The sequence below is a fragment of the Mesoplodon bidens genome (genome assembly GCF_964165515.1).
Source record: "Mesoplodon bidens genome assembly, chromosome: 14".
NCBI classification, from domain to species: Eukaryota; Metazoa; Chordata; class Mammalia; order Artiodactyla; family Ziphiidae; genus Mesoplodon; species Mesoplodon bidens.
The window spans coordinates 22,699,235-22,707,768 of NC_138170.1; positions in this window are offsets into that span (position 1 = coordinate 22,699,235).

Genomic DNA, 8,534 nt, shown 5'->3' on the forward strand with positions numbered 1-8,534 from the left:
TCCCAGACCGGGGCACGAACCCGTGTCCCCTGCATCCACAGGCGGACTCTCAGCCACTGCGCCACCAGGGAAGCCCGACAATTATTTTTAATCTCAGACGACCGTGTGGGAGTCTCCAGCTGCGTGGGGTCGATCAGGATTCGTATCTATGCACTCCGGGACGTGGTAGCACCAGGTGGGCCAGCGGAGGGTGAACTGGTAGTCCCAGTATGAGCCTGTCGATGGATTGGGTGCAGGGAAGGGGATGTCAGGCAGGGTACCCGTGTGGTTTGGAGCGTGGACCACCAATGCTCTGTCCAGGTGGCACTTGTGCCATCACCTTCCTGCCTGGCCAGAGATTTCCTGGACAAATCTGGTTTTGCTGTTCCCTTGCCTCTTTGCACAGACAGCAGAGGACAATAAGGTCGACTCTGCTCATTTGCTTGCATGAAACGTGCCTTCATTTTCCATTGACAGCCTGTGCATTACAGTCTGAAACTACCAGGCTCTTACAAGTGGCTTTTGCCAAATGCCATTAAATCCTGTTTCTAAGAGCTAAAACTGTCCATCTTCTCCTCCAAAGTGCCTCACAAATTAAAGTATTAAATTGTAAATTAGAATCTTTGTATCTCCTGAAACTCTGACGTTTCCAAACAAAGCATTTTTGGTGCCTTACAGTTTTGTCTTCGGTTTCTCTGTACTGACTGGTTCATAATCTACTTTTTTCACCATTTCTACTGCCCAGCACCAGAATGCCAGAATAATTTCTCAAGACCAAAGTTCAGAACTGAGAGGATAAAAAAGCTTGAAAGTATTCTTTTAAAATGCTACTTTTCAACAAACACAGGTCTAGTTTGGGCCATTTGCTCACTAGAATCCAGCATTATTCATCTGTGAGTGTTTGATTCACATAATTAACATCATTTCCGTGCTAACACCTGGCCCGGGTGCCCTCTGCTGTCCCCAGAAACAGCCTCCCCTGTCCAGACGTGGCCACTCTGGTGGGAGTGCTGGGTCATCCTTCTTGACCCCGTGACTTCAAGCAAATTATCCAGCCTTTCTGAGTGTCTGTGCACAAGTGAGTAGGGCTGCTTCCACCTCTGTACTGAGGGTCGTGCGGGGTCAGCTGGGGTGGCGCCCTGGACAGGATCATAGGCTGCGGCCACGACCACAGGGGACGCCAGCCAGGCCTCTGTGTGTCACGTGACCTGCGTGACCCTGCCCTTGCTCCCCGTGGGCTTCCTCAGGGGCCCCACCCAGAGCTCTGGCCCCAGGAGGCCCTCAGGGAGCGTGGTCCTCACCCTGCGGTCTTAGAGCCAACCCGCCCCCTCTCTTAGAGCTCAGCCTCGTCCAGCGTTTGAAGAGGTGCTGCTCCAGCCAACTCCTCCTGGAGCTGCAGCCCCAAAGCCACGCTCGACCACATCCTCACTTGGGTAGCTGACAAGCCTGCATCCCTGGAAGTCACCTCTCTTGAGGGGGACACCCCTTGGTTTTCTCCATGTTATTGGGAGGAAGCCCTCACCTTTCTTGGCCCCAGCTGACAGCGCCGTAGCCGTCGAGCATCAGGCAAAAGCTGAACAAGCCAACAACCAAAGGTCCTGAAGACCTTTGCCCTGTCTCAGCTGCTGTCGCTGTGACAAAATACCATAACCAAGTGGCGTAGAAACAGCAGATTTACTCCTCAGGGTTCTGGAGGCTGGAGGTCTGAGGTGGCGGTGTCAGCATGGCAGGGCTCTGGCGAGGGCCTCCCAGTTTGCAGACCTCCGACTTGGACCCTCCAATGGTGGAGAGAGAGCCAGCGGCCCTCCGGCTGCTCTGATAAGGGTGCTAATCCTCTTCAGGAGCGCCCCACCCTCACGACCTCATTGACGCCTGAAGGCCCCACCTCCTGACACCTCGTGGGCCAGCAGGTTGCCTCTTCCGAGCACTGCCCTGGAGGTACCGCGTACCTAGTTAATATGCACATGTTACTGATAGGTTCCGAGGGGCGACAAATGTGTTTATGGTTCTCTGGCTGCTCTCGCTATGTGGATGATGCTGACGACTTGAAAGGATTGTAAAAGAAAGTTTTGTTTTTTTAAGAGTCTACCTCTTTCATGGTAGAAAATGCAGTTTTCTATTGCATTACAAATATTACAAAAAACTATTGCAATACAAATATTTTTTAACTTAGAGGCAATGGAAAAAGTTGGACATACTAAAAATATATACTTGTTCCGAGGAAGGTGACCAGGAAAATTAAAAGTATAATTCTTCAATCAAGACGCTGCCATATTAGGGAAATGATGATAGTTTCATAAGTTCTTAAGTAGGATATCATCAGATGACAGGTTTGATGACATGGATGTACAGCAAACTACCCTAAAGGAAGAAACTGGAGAACTGGGATCCCTCCACCACCAGATTCTGTTGGGGGGCTGGATGCAAACATGCAGCCCGGAACACCCTCTTCTCAGCAGGTGGTACCCCACTGCCAGATACAGCGATTCAGACCTGGAGGGTAACAGCTCCATCCGCGAGAAAACGCTCCTCCACGAGCTCCTCAACTGCGCTGATACCCACTGGAGGGCAGAGGCTCCCGGGACCTCCTGTGGGTAGTGGGGCCGGCTCAGCAGGTACTATTCTGTCTCCCACTCTGTGTGCACACCTCCTGCAGCCTCACAGCCTGCCCTTTCTCTGCCTTGTCTGGAGAGAAACATCTGGTTGTCAATGACTAGAATGGGCTTTTTTAAAACACAAAAAACCAAACCAATCCTTATTTGCCTGCACCTCCACTTGGATTTCTCCTAGCACAGCTCCCAGCCTCACAAGCTAACTGGAAAGATGCGTGATGTTCCATCCTGGGGGGCAGGTCCTGTTGCTTGACTGGAAGTCACTACTGAAGATGGATGAGCCTGATGGCTGGTATAAAAACCCACTGCATGGACATATATACTACCAAATGTGAAATAGAGAGCTAGTGGGAAGCAGCCACATAGCACAGGGAGATCAGCTCGGTGCTTTGTGACCACCTAGAGGGGTGGGATGGGGAGGGTGGGAGGGAGATGCAAGAGGGAGGGGATATGGGGATATATGTGTATGTATAGCTGATTCACTTTGTTATACAGCAGAAACTAACACATCATTGTAAAGCAATTATACTCCAATAAAGATGTTAAAAAAAAAAACCCAAAAAACTCACGGTGACAGTGTCTTAAAATGCATGGCCTCCTCCTCAGGGGACGGGCATTTGACCAGCCCCTAAGCTCGGCTCGGGGACCAGGTTCTGCAGCCAAAGTCAGGAACCAAAGACCAGAGCCTTGTACTCGAGCTCCCACTGATGGGTGAGCCTGTGGAAGAATAGGTCGTGGCCTGGGGAAACCCCAAGGCCAAGGAGGCAGTGGTCCTCCCTTCCTGGTTGTTGAACTGCAACTTTGGCATCCGCCTTGGATCTAAGCCTGAGGCTGACCTGGGTCACTCCAGCAGCATGACCTCCGCCAAGTCTTGAAACCCCTGTATCTTCATGGCCTTGGAAGCACGGGTGCAGACCTACTCTCTGCTTAGCCATTTAAGGGTGATTTTATAACGGTTAGACGTTATCATACGTGTAGATAAGGTGAGCTGCTTTGCATAATAATGTAAAATGCTTAGAACCTTTGTACAGCCTGTTAAATGATCTTAATGAAAAGGGAAAAATAGATTAATATGCTGAATTATTATCTAAATGAAGCCATTGGTAATCCGAGTTTCCAGACCACATCTGCTGGTGGGACCACGGAGCCCTGGTTCAAACGATTTCAACCTAGAACATGGGTCTAGTCACAGATGGAATTCAGACGCAGAATTCCTTTCTACAAAGACCAGGAGCTCCCTTCCAATGCCATGAATAGTAGAGAATAATAATAAGGCATGACCTTGAAGTAATGAAACCAATTAACATATTTGCCCAACCAGAATGCAGATGTCCAAATAGATGTTAATTTCATCACCGGTCACATTCGGTGTTGGAGATTTAGGGGCAACATCTTTGCTGAAGTGCTTTGGCTCGTTCCTTGGAGAAAGCCCATCTCTACTGTGGTGCAGCCTTTGACTCCCCGTGGTAGATCTTTAGGGTGGTGGTTTTGTACTTTGGGGTTTTTTTTAGGTGGGAATGGTGACCTTGGTTATAAAACTATCTAGAATTTATTTTAAGGAATTGGTGACATTTTATTTTCTTCACAATTTCTAATATTTCCCAAATGTTCTACAGTGGATATGAATGATCTGACCGAAAAGTACATTTAAAAAAATTCTTATGTATTTTAAATGGCATGGACCAAAATTGGGTGAATAAAAATCAGTGTCCAATCGGTTGCACTGGTTGTAGAAAAATATTTAGGAGAGAGGTTTCTGCTGCTGACTTTGCTTGGTTTCTGGTGATATTAGAAAATAATTTCATCTTTAGTCAATGTTTTCATCAAAAATGCCTGTTAGAAACCTGTTTGTCAAATTTTAAAGTGTAACGAAGTCAGTTAACAGCATGGCGGATGGAGCAGAATACGGAATTCATAATCTAGGTCATCTAGAAAGATTCCTTGAGAACCTTCTCAGTGAAGCCTCCCTGACCATCCTGATCATCCTTATTCTGCTCTTATTTCCCCCCCCATAGTATTTACCAATTCCCTAATTTACTCTGGTTATTATTTACTGTCTGTACACACACACCTCGCAGGGCTGGAATTAAGTTCCACAAGGGCGGGGATATTGTGTTGTCAACAGCGTTTAGCACGTAGTAGGTCCTCACTATTTGTCTCATAGCTCTGCGTGAATCAACCTGAGAGGAGAGAGCAGTGGACTCAGTCCTTTCATCCCTGAACGCGCCTTGAGGATGCCCTTGAAAAAGATGCTTGCTTGGCTGGGAATGGTTAGCGCATCCATATTTCTTCTTTCAAAAGTCTAGGTGGAGTTCCATCATCTTTCCGGCTCTTGGTCAGCCCAGCTCTGTCTCTGTGTTCCCGTCCTCCCCCCACCCCCCCTCATCACCTGCTCCCGCCTTTCTCGGGCAGCTCCACGCCCGCTCCAGCCCCGCACCACCTCTTCCTCCGTGAGGGGCTCGCAGGCCCCCGGCTCGCAGCGCCCGGCTGCGCTGAGTAGGAGCTGCCAACCGCGCTGCCTTGCCTGTTGCCTCCCCTCAACCATCCGTCATTCCCGGAAACGGGCTTCCATCTCCTCACTTCGCTGCTAGGAAGGCCCATCCGCTCCTTCCTGCCCACAGACATGATGACGTCCAAACTCCAGAAGCTGGCGCGATCCCGCTGCCCTTGGCCCCGCAGGTCCTCGGCGTCTCCTGATCAAAACTATGTTTTCACGATCCCACCAACAGGCTCTGCCAGGCACTCCCACCTCCCTTCTGCGGCCGTTTTTGTAGTAAGAGTGACTTTGCCCATCAGGCCCGCGTCCCAGCCTCATCCCCACCTCCTCCTTAGTCACACTGCCCCTCCGGGAAGACCTCGGTGTGTATCTGTGCCTGGCTGCTGCTAGCCAGCCTCTCTGTCTGTGTCTCCTCTCTCCCGTCAGACTGTCAACAACTCTAGATCAGGTTGAACAATACAAAATTGCCTTTTTTTTTTTTCCAGGTCAGAATGGTTGAATGTTGGCGATTTCTTACGGTTCAACCTAAAAACTTTTCTCAAAGTTCTTAACACTGCGCTCCCCGACGTTGTAGAGCTTAGCAAATATTTGTTGGTTAACAAGAGAGAAAAAAGGAAGCTGTAAAATGTGAAAATCGCATCCTTCTCTCTGGCTTAATGAGAGTTAAACCAAACCCACCTTAAACACTCGGAAGGAGGCCTGGGCATATAATCGCACGTTGGTGGGAAAGTATATTCCAGGTCCCAGTGGTACTTTGGTTTATATGCAAACCTTGTGGGAGGACAGACCACTGGCCCCTGGGTCTGCATCTCAGATTAAGATCACATGTCATCTGGAAAGGAGCCCAGGGTCTCGTTCAGTAGAGCTGTTATTTCTTATCTGTCTAATCTCCCACAGCATTTCTGGAAAATCCTTTAAACTAGACACCACATGTGGCCTGTGACCTATTGTGAGTTTTTTTAAAATTGTGGTAAAATACACATGACAAACTTTACCAGCTTCATCTTTTTTTTTTTTTTCTTTTTTTTTTTTGCGGTACACGGGCCTCTCACTATTGTGGCCTCTCCCGTTGCAGAGCACAGGCTCCGGACGCGCAGGCTCAGCGGCCACGGCTCACGGGCCCAGTCGCTCTGCGGCATGTGGGATCTTCCCGGACCGGGGCACGAACCCGTGTCCCCCGCATCGGCAGGCGGACTCTCAACCACTGAGCCACCAGGGAAGCCCCAGCTTCATCATTTTTAAGTGCGCAGTTCGGTGGCACTAAGTACATTCACGTTGCTGTGCAACCATCCCCCCCATCTGTCTCTAGAACTTCTTTATCTTCCCAACCTGCAACTCTGTCCCCGTAAAAAACACTAACTACCCAGCTCCTCCCCCCAGTCCCGGGCACCCACCATTTACTTTCTATCTCTGTGCGTTTGACTCCTCTGGGGACCTCATAGGGGTGGAATCATATAGTATTCGTCCTTTTGTGAGCTTATCATAATGTCCTAAAAATTCATCCATCTTGTAGCATGTGTCAGAATAGAAAAGATTATCCGAAAGGAAGTTACATGAGTTTAAAAAAATATACAGTTACCAAACCCTGGTTCTTCCTTAAATTTTAAAATCCAGCTTACAAATCTTCTTATTCTATTTACAAACCCAGCATTAGGCAATTCCTTTTAATTACTTTGATTAATGTCTGTTTTCATTTAAAAATGGAATTAAACTCCTTTAAGTATTTTAAATTCATTTATATGTCTATTAATTAAATGTCCTTTTTAAGTGCTTAAGTTATGTAATTAACAAACCTTTCCAAGTACTTAAGTAATCCTTGGAAATCTAATAAATTAAATGTCTAAATATGGTTAAGTCTTAAGCTCTCTTAAATACTCCAATGCTGTTTATACTTTTGCTAAGATTCCAACCTAAATTCAAAAGTCTAAATTCAATTATACATTTTAAATTAACAAGCCAAATTCTCTTAAATTTTATAAATATGTGAACTACCAAATATACCATTTCTTATCTCAAAAATATTAATGCTATAAGTTAATTCGATTAAACATCTATATATTTAATTCAAAAATCTTCCTAGGATTGAGAAATATTTATCTAAAAAAAAAACAAACAAAAAATCATTGTCATCCCCAAAAATGTGGCTTAACTTTCCTAAAAGGAATCTGGGTTTGCCTTCTCGGTTACAGGGATTTTTTATGATGGGGGAGGTCCCCGGCCCAGACATCCATCGACTGGCTTCCTCTCTTCGACTTCAGACTTTCAAGCTCCTTTGTCTGCAAACTGGCTTAAAATGCACGGTCAATCCACACCACTGTGATAAGCTTTCCCTGTCACTTTCCCACACCCAGAGGCCAGTGGTCCAAGCTCGTCGGACCGGCTCCTCTTCCTCCTGGGCCAGCCCTGCTCTCCGTGACCCTGGCTCCTTCCTGAGGACAGATTTACACAAAGACCTCTCACAGCCAATTCCCTCTGTCCCTAGAGGTCCCTGGGCTGAGTCCCTGGGTAGCAACGGAAGCCGCAGCCAAACGCAGTGACCCAATAGTGCTATTGTGTGAGCTGGAAGTCATCGGGAGGGCAGCGGGGCCCAGGGCTGACTCACCAGGCACACCTGCCCACCCCCTCCCTCAGGGCTGGGGTGGGCGGAGCTCCCAGGATGCCCTGGGCCTCAATCCACACCCCGGCCCCTGGCCTAACCACTGGGGGCCCCTGTCCTGCCTCATCCTGGCTTTGCCTTCTCTCCGCCAGTACAGAGGTGCTGAGTGCAGGCCCTGGACACGGCACGCCCCCAGCCCACCCCAGTTCCTGAGCCAGCCATGACCAGAACTGCCCGTACACATAGGAGGCGCACCCCACCCAGAGTTAGAGGTTGGGCAGAAACTGGTCTCCTGCAGGCTCCAGGGCTCAGGATCTCAGAGGTGAGCCCTGTCCAAGCTTGCCTGAAACCTTCAGGCTGCAGCCTTTCTAGCCGGGTTGAGAGGCTGGTCGGCTGGGCAGTAGCCCAGGGTATGGAGGCTGGGACAGCAAAGCTGGGCTCATATGTGGAGCCCACGGATGCCAGTCACAGAACCAGACCTGGTGGAGAGACGGACGGGGCAATCCCTGGGGAACCAGCACTTTCAAAGGGCTTAAACCCGGAGCAAATGCACTGATACAGATGATGTCCAAGGCGGGGGCCGGGGAGGCCCAGCTGACGGGGATCTGGGAAGGAGCGATGGGGCAGGAGGGTGCCCAGAGCTGGGGGTCAGGTTCCAGAAAGACTGGAGGACATTCCTGGGGGAACCAGGGCAGCTTTGAAATGAGCCTGCAGCTGACCTGAGCTGTCCAGAGCGTGCAGCTCTTGAGCACTTGAAATGTGGCGAGTCCGGATGTGCTGAAGTGTAGATTACATACCCAGTTGCGAAGACGCACCAAAAAATGTGAAATAACTCATTAATACATTTTTG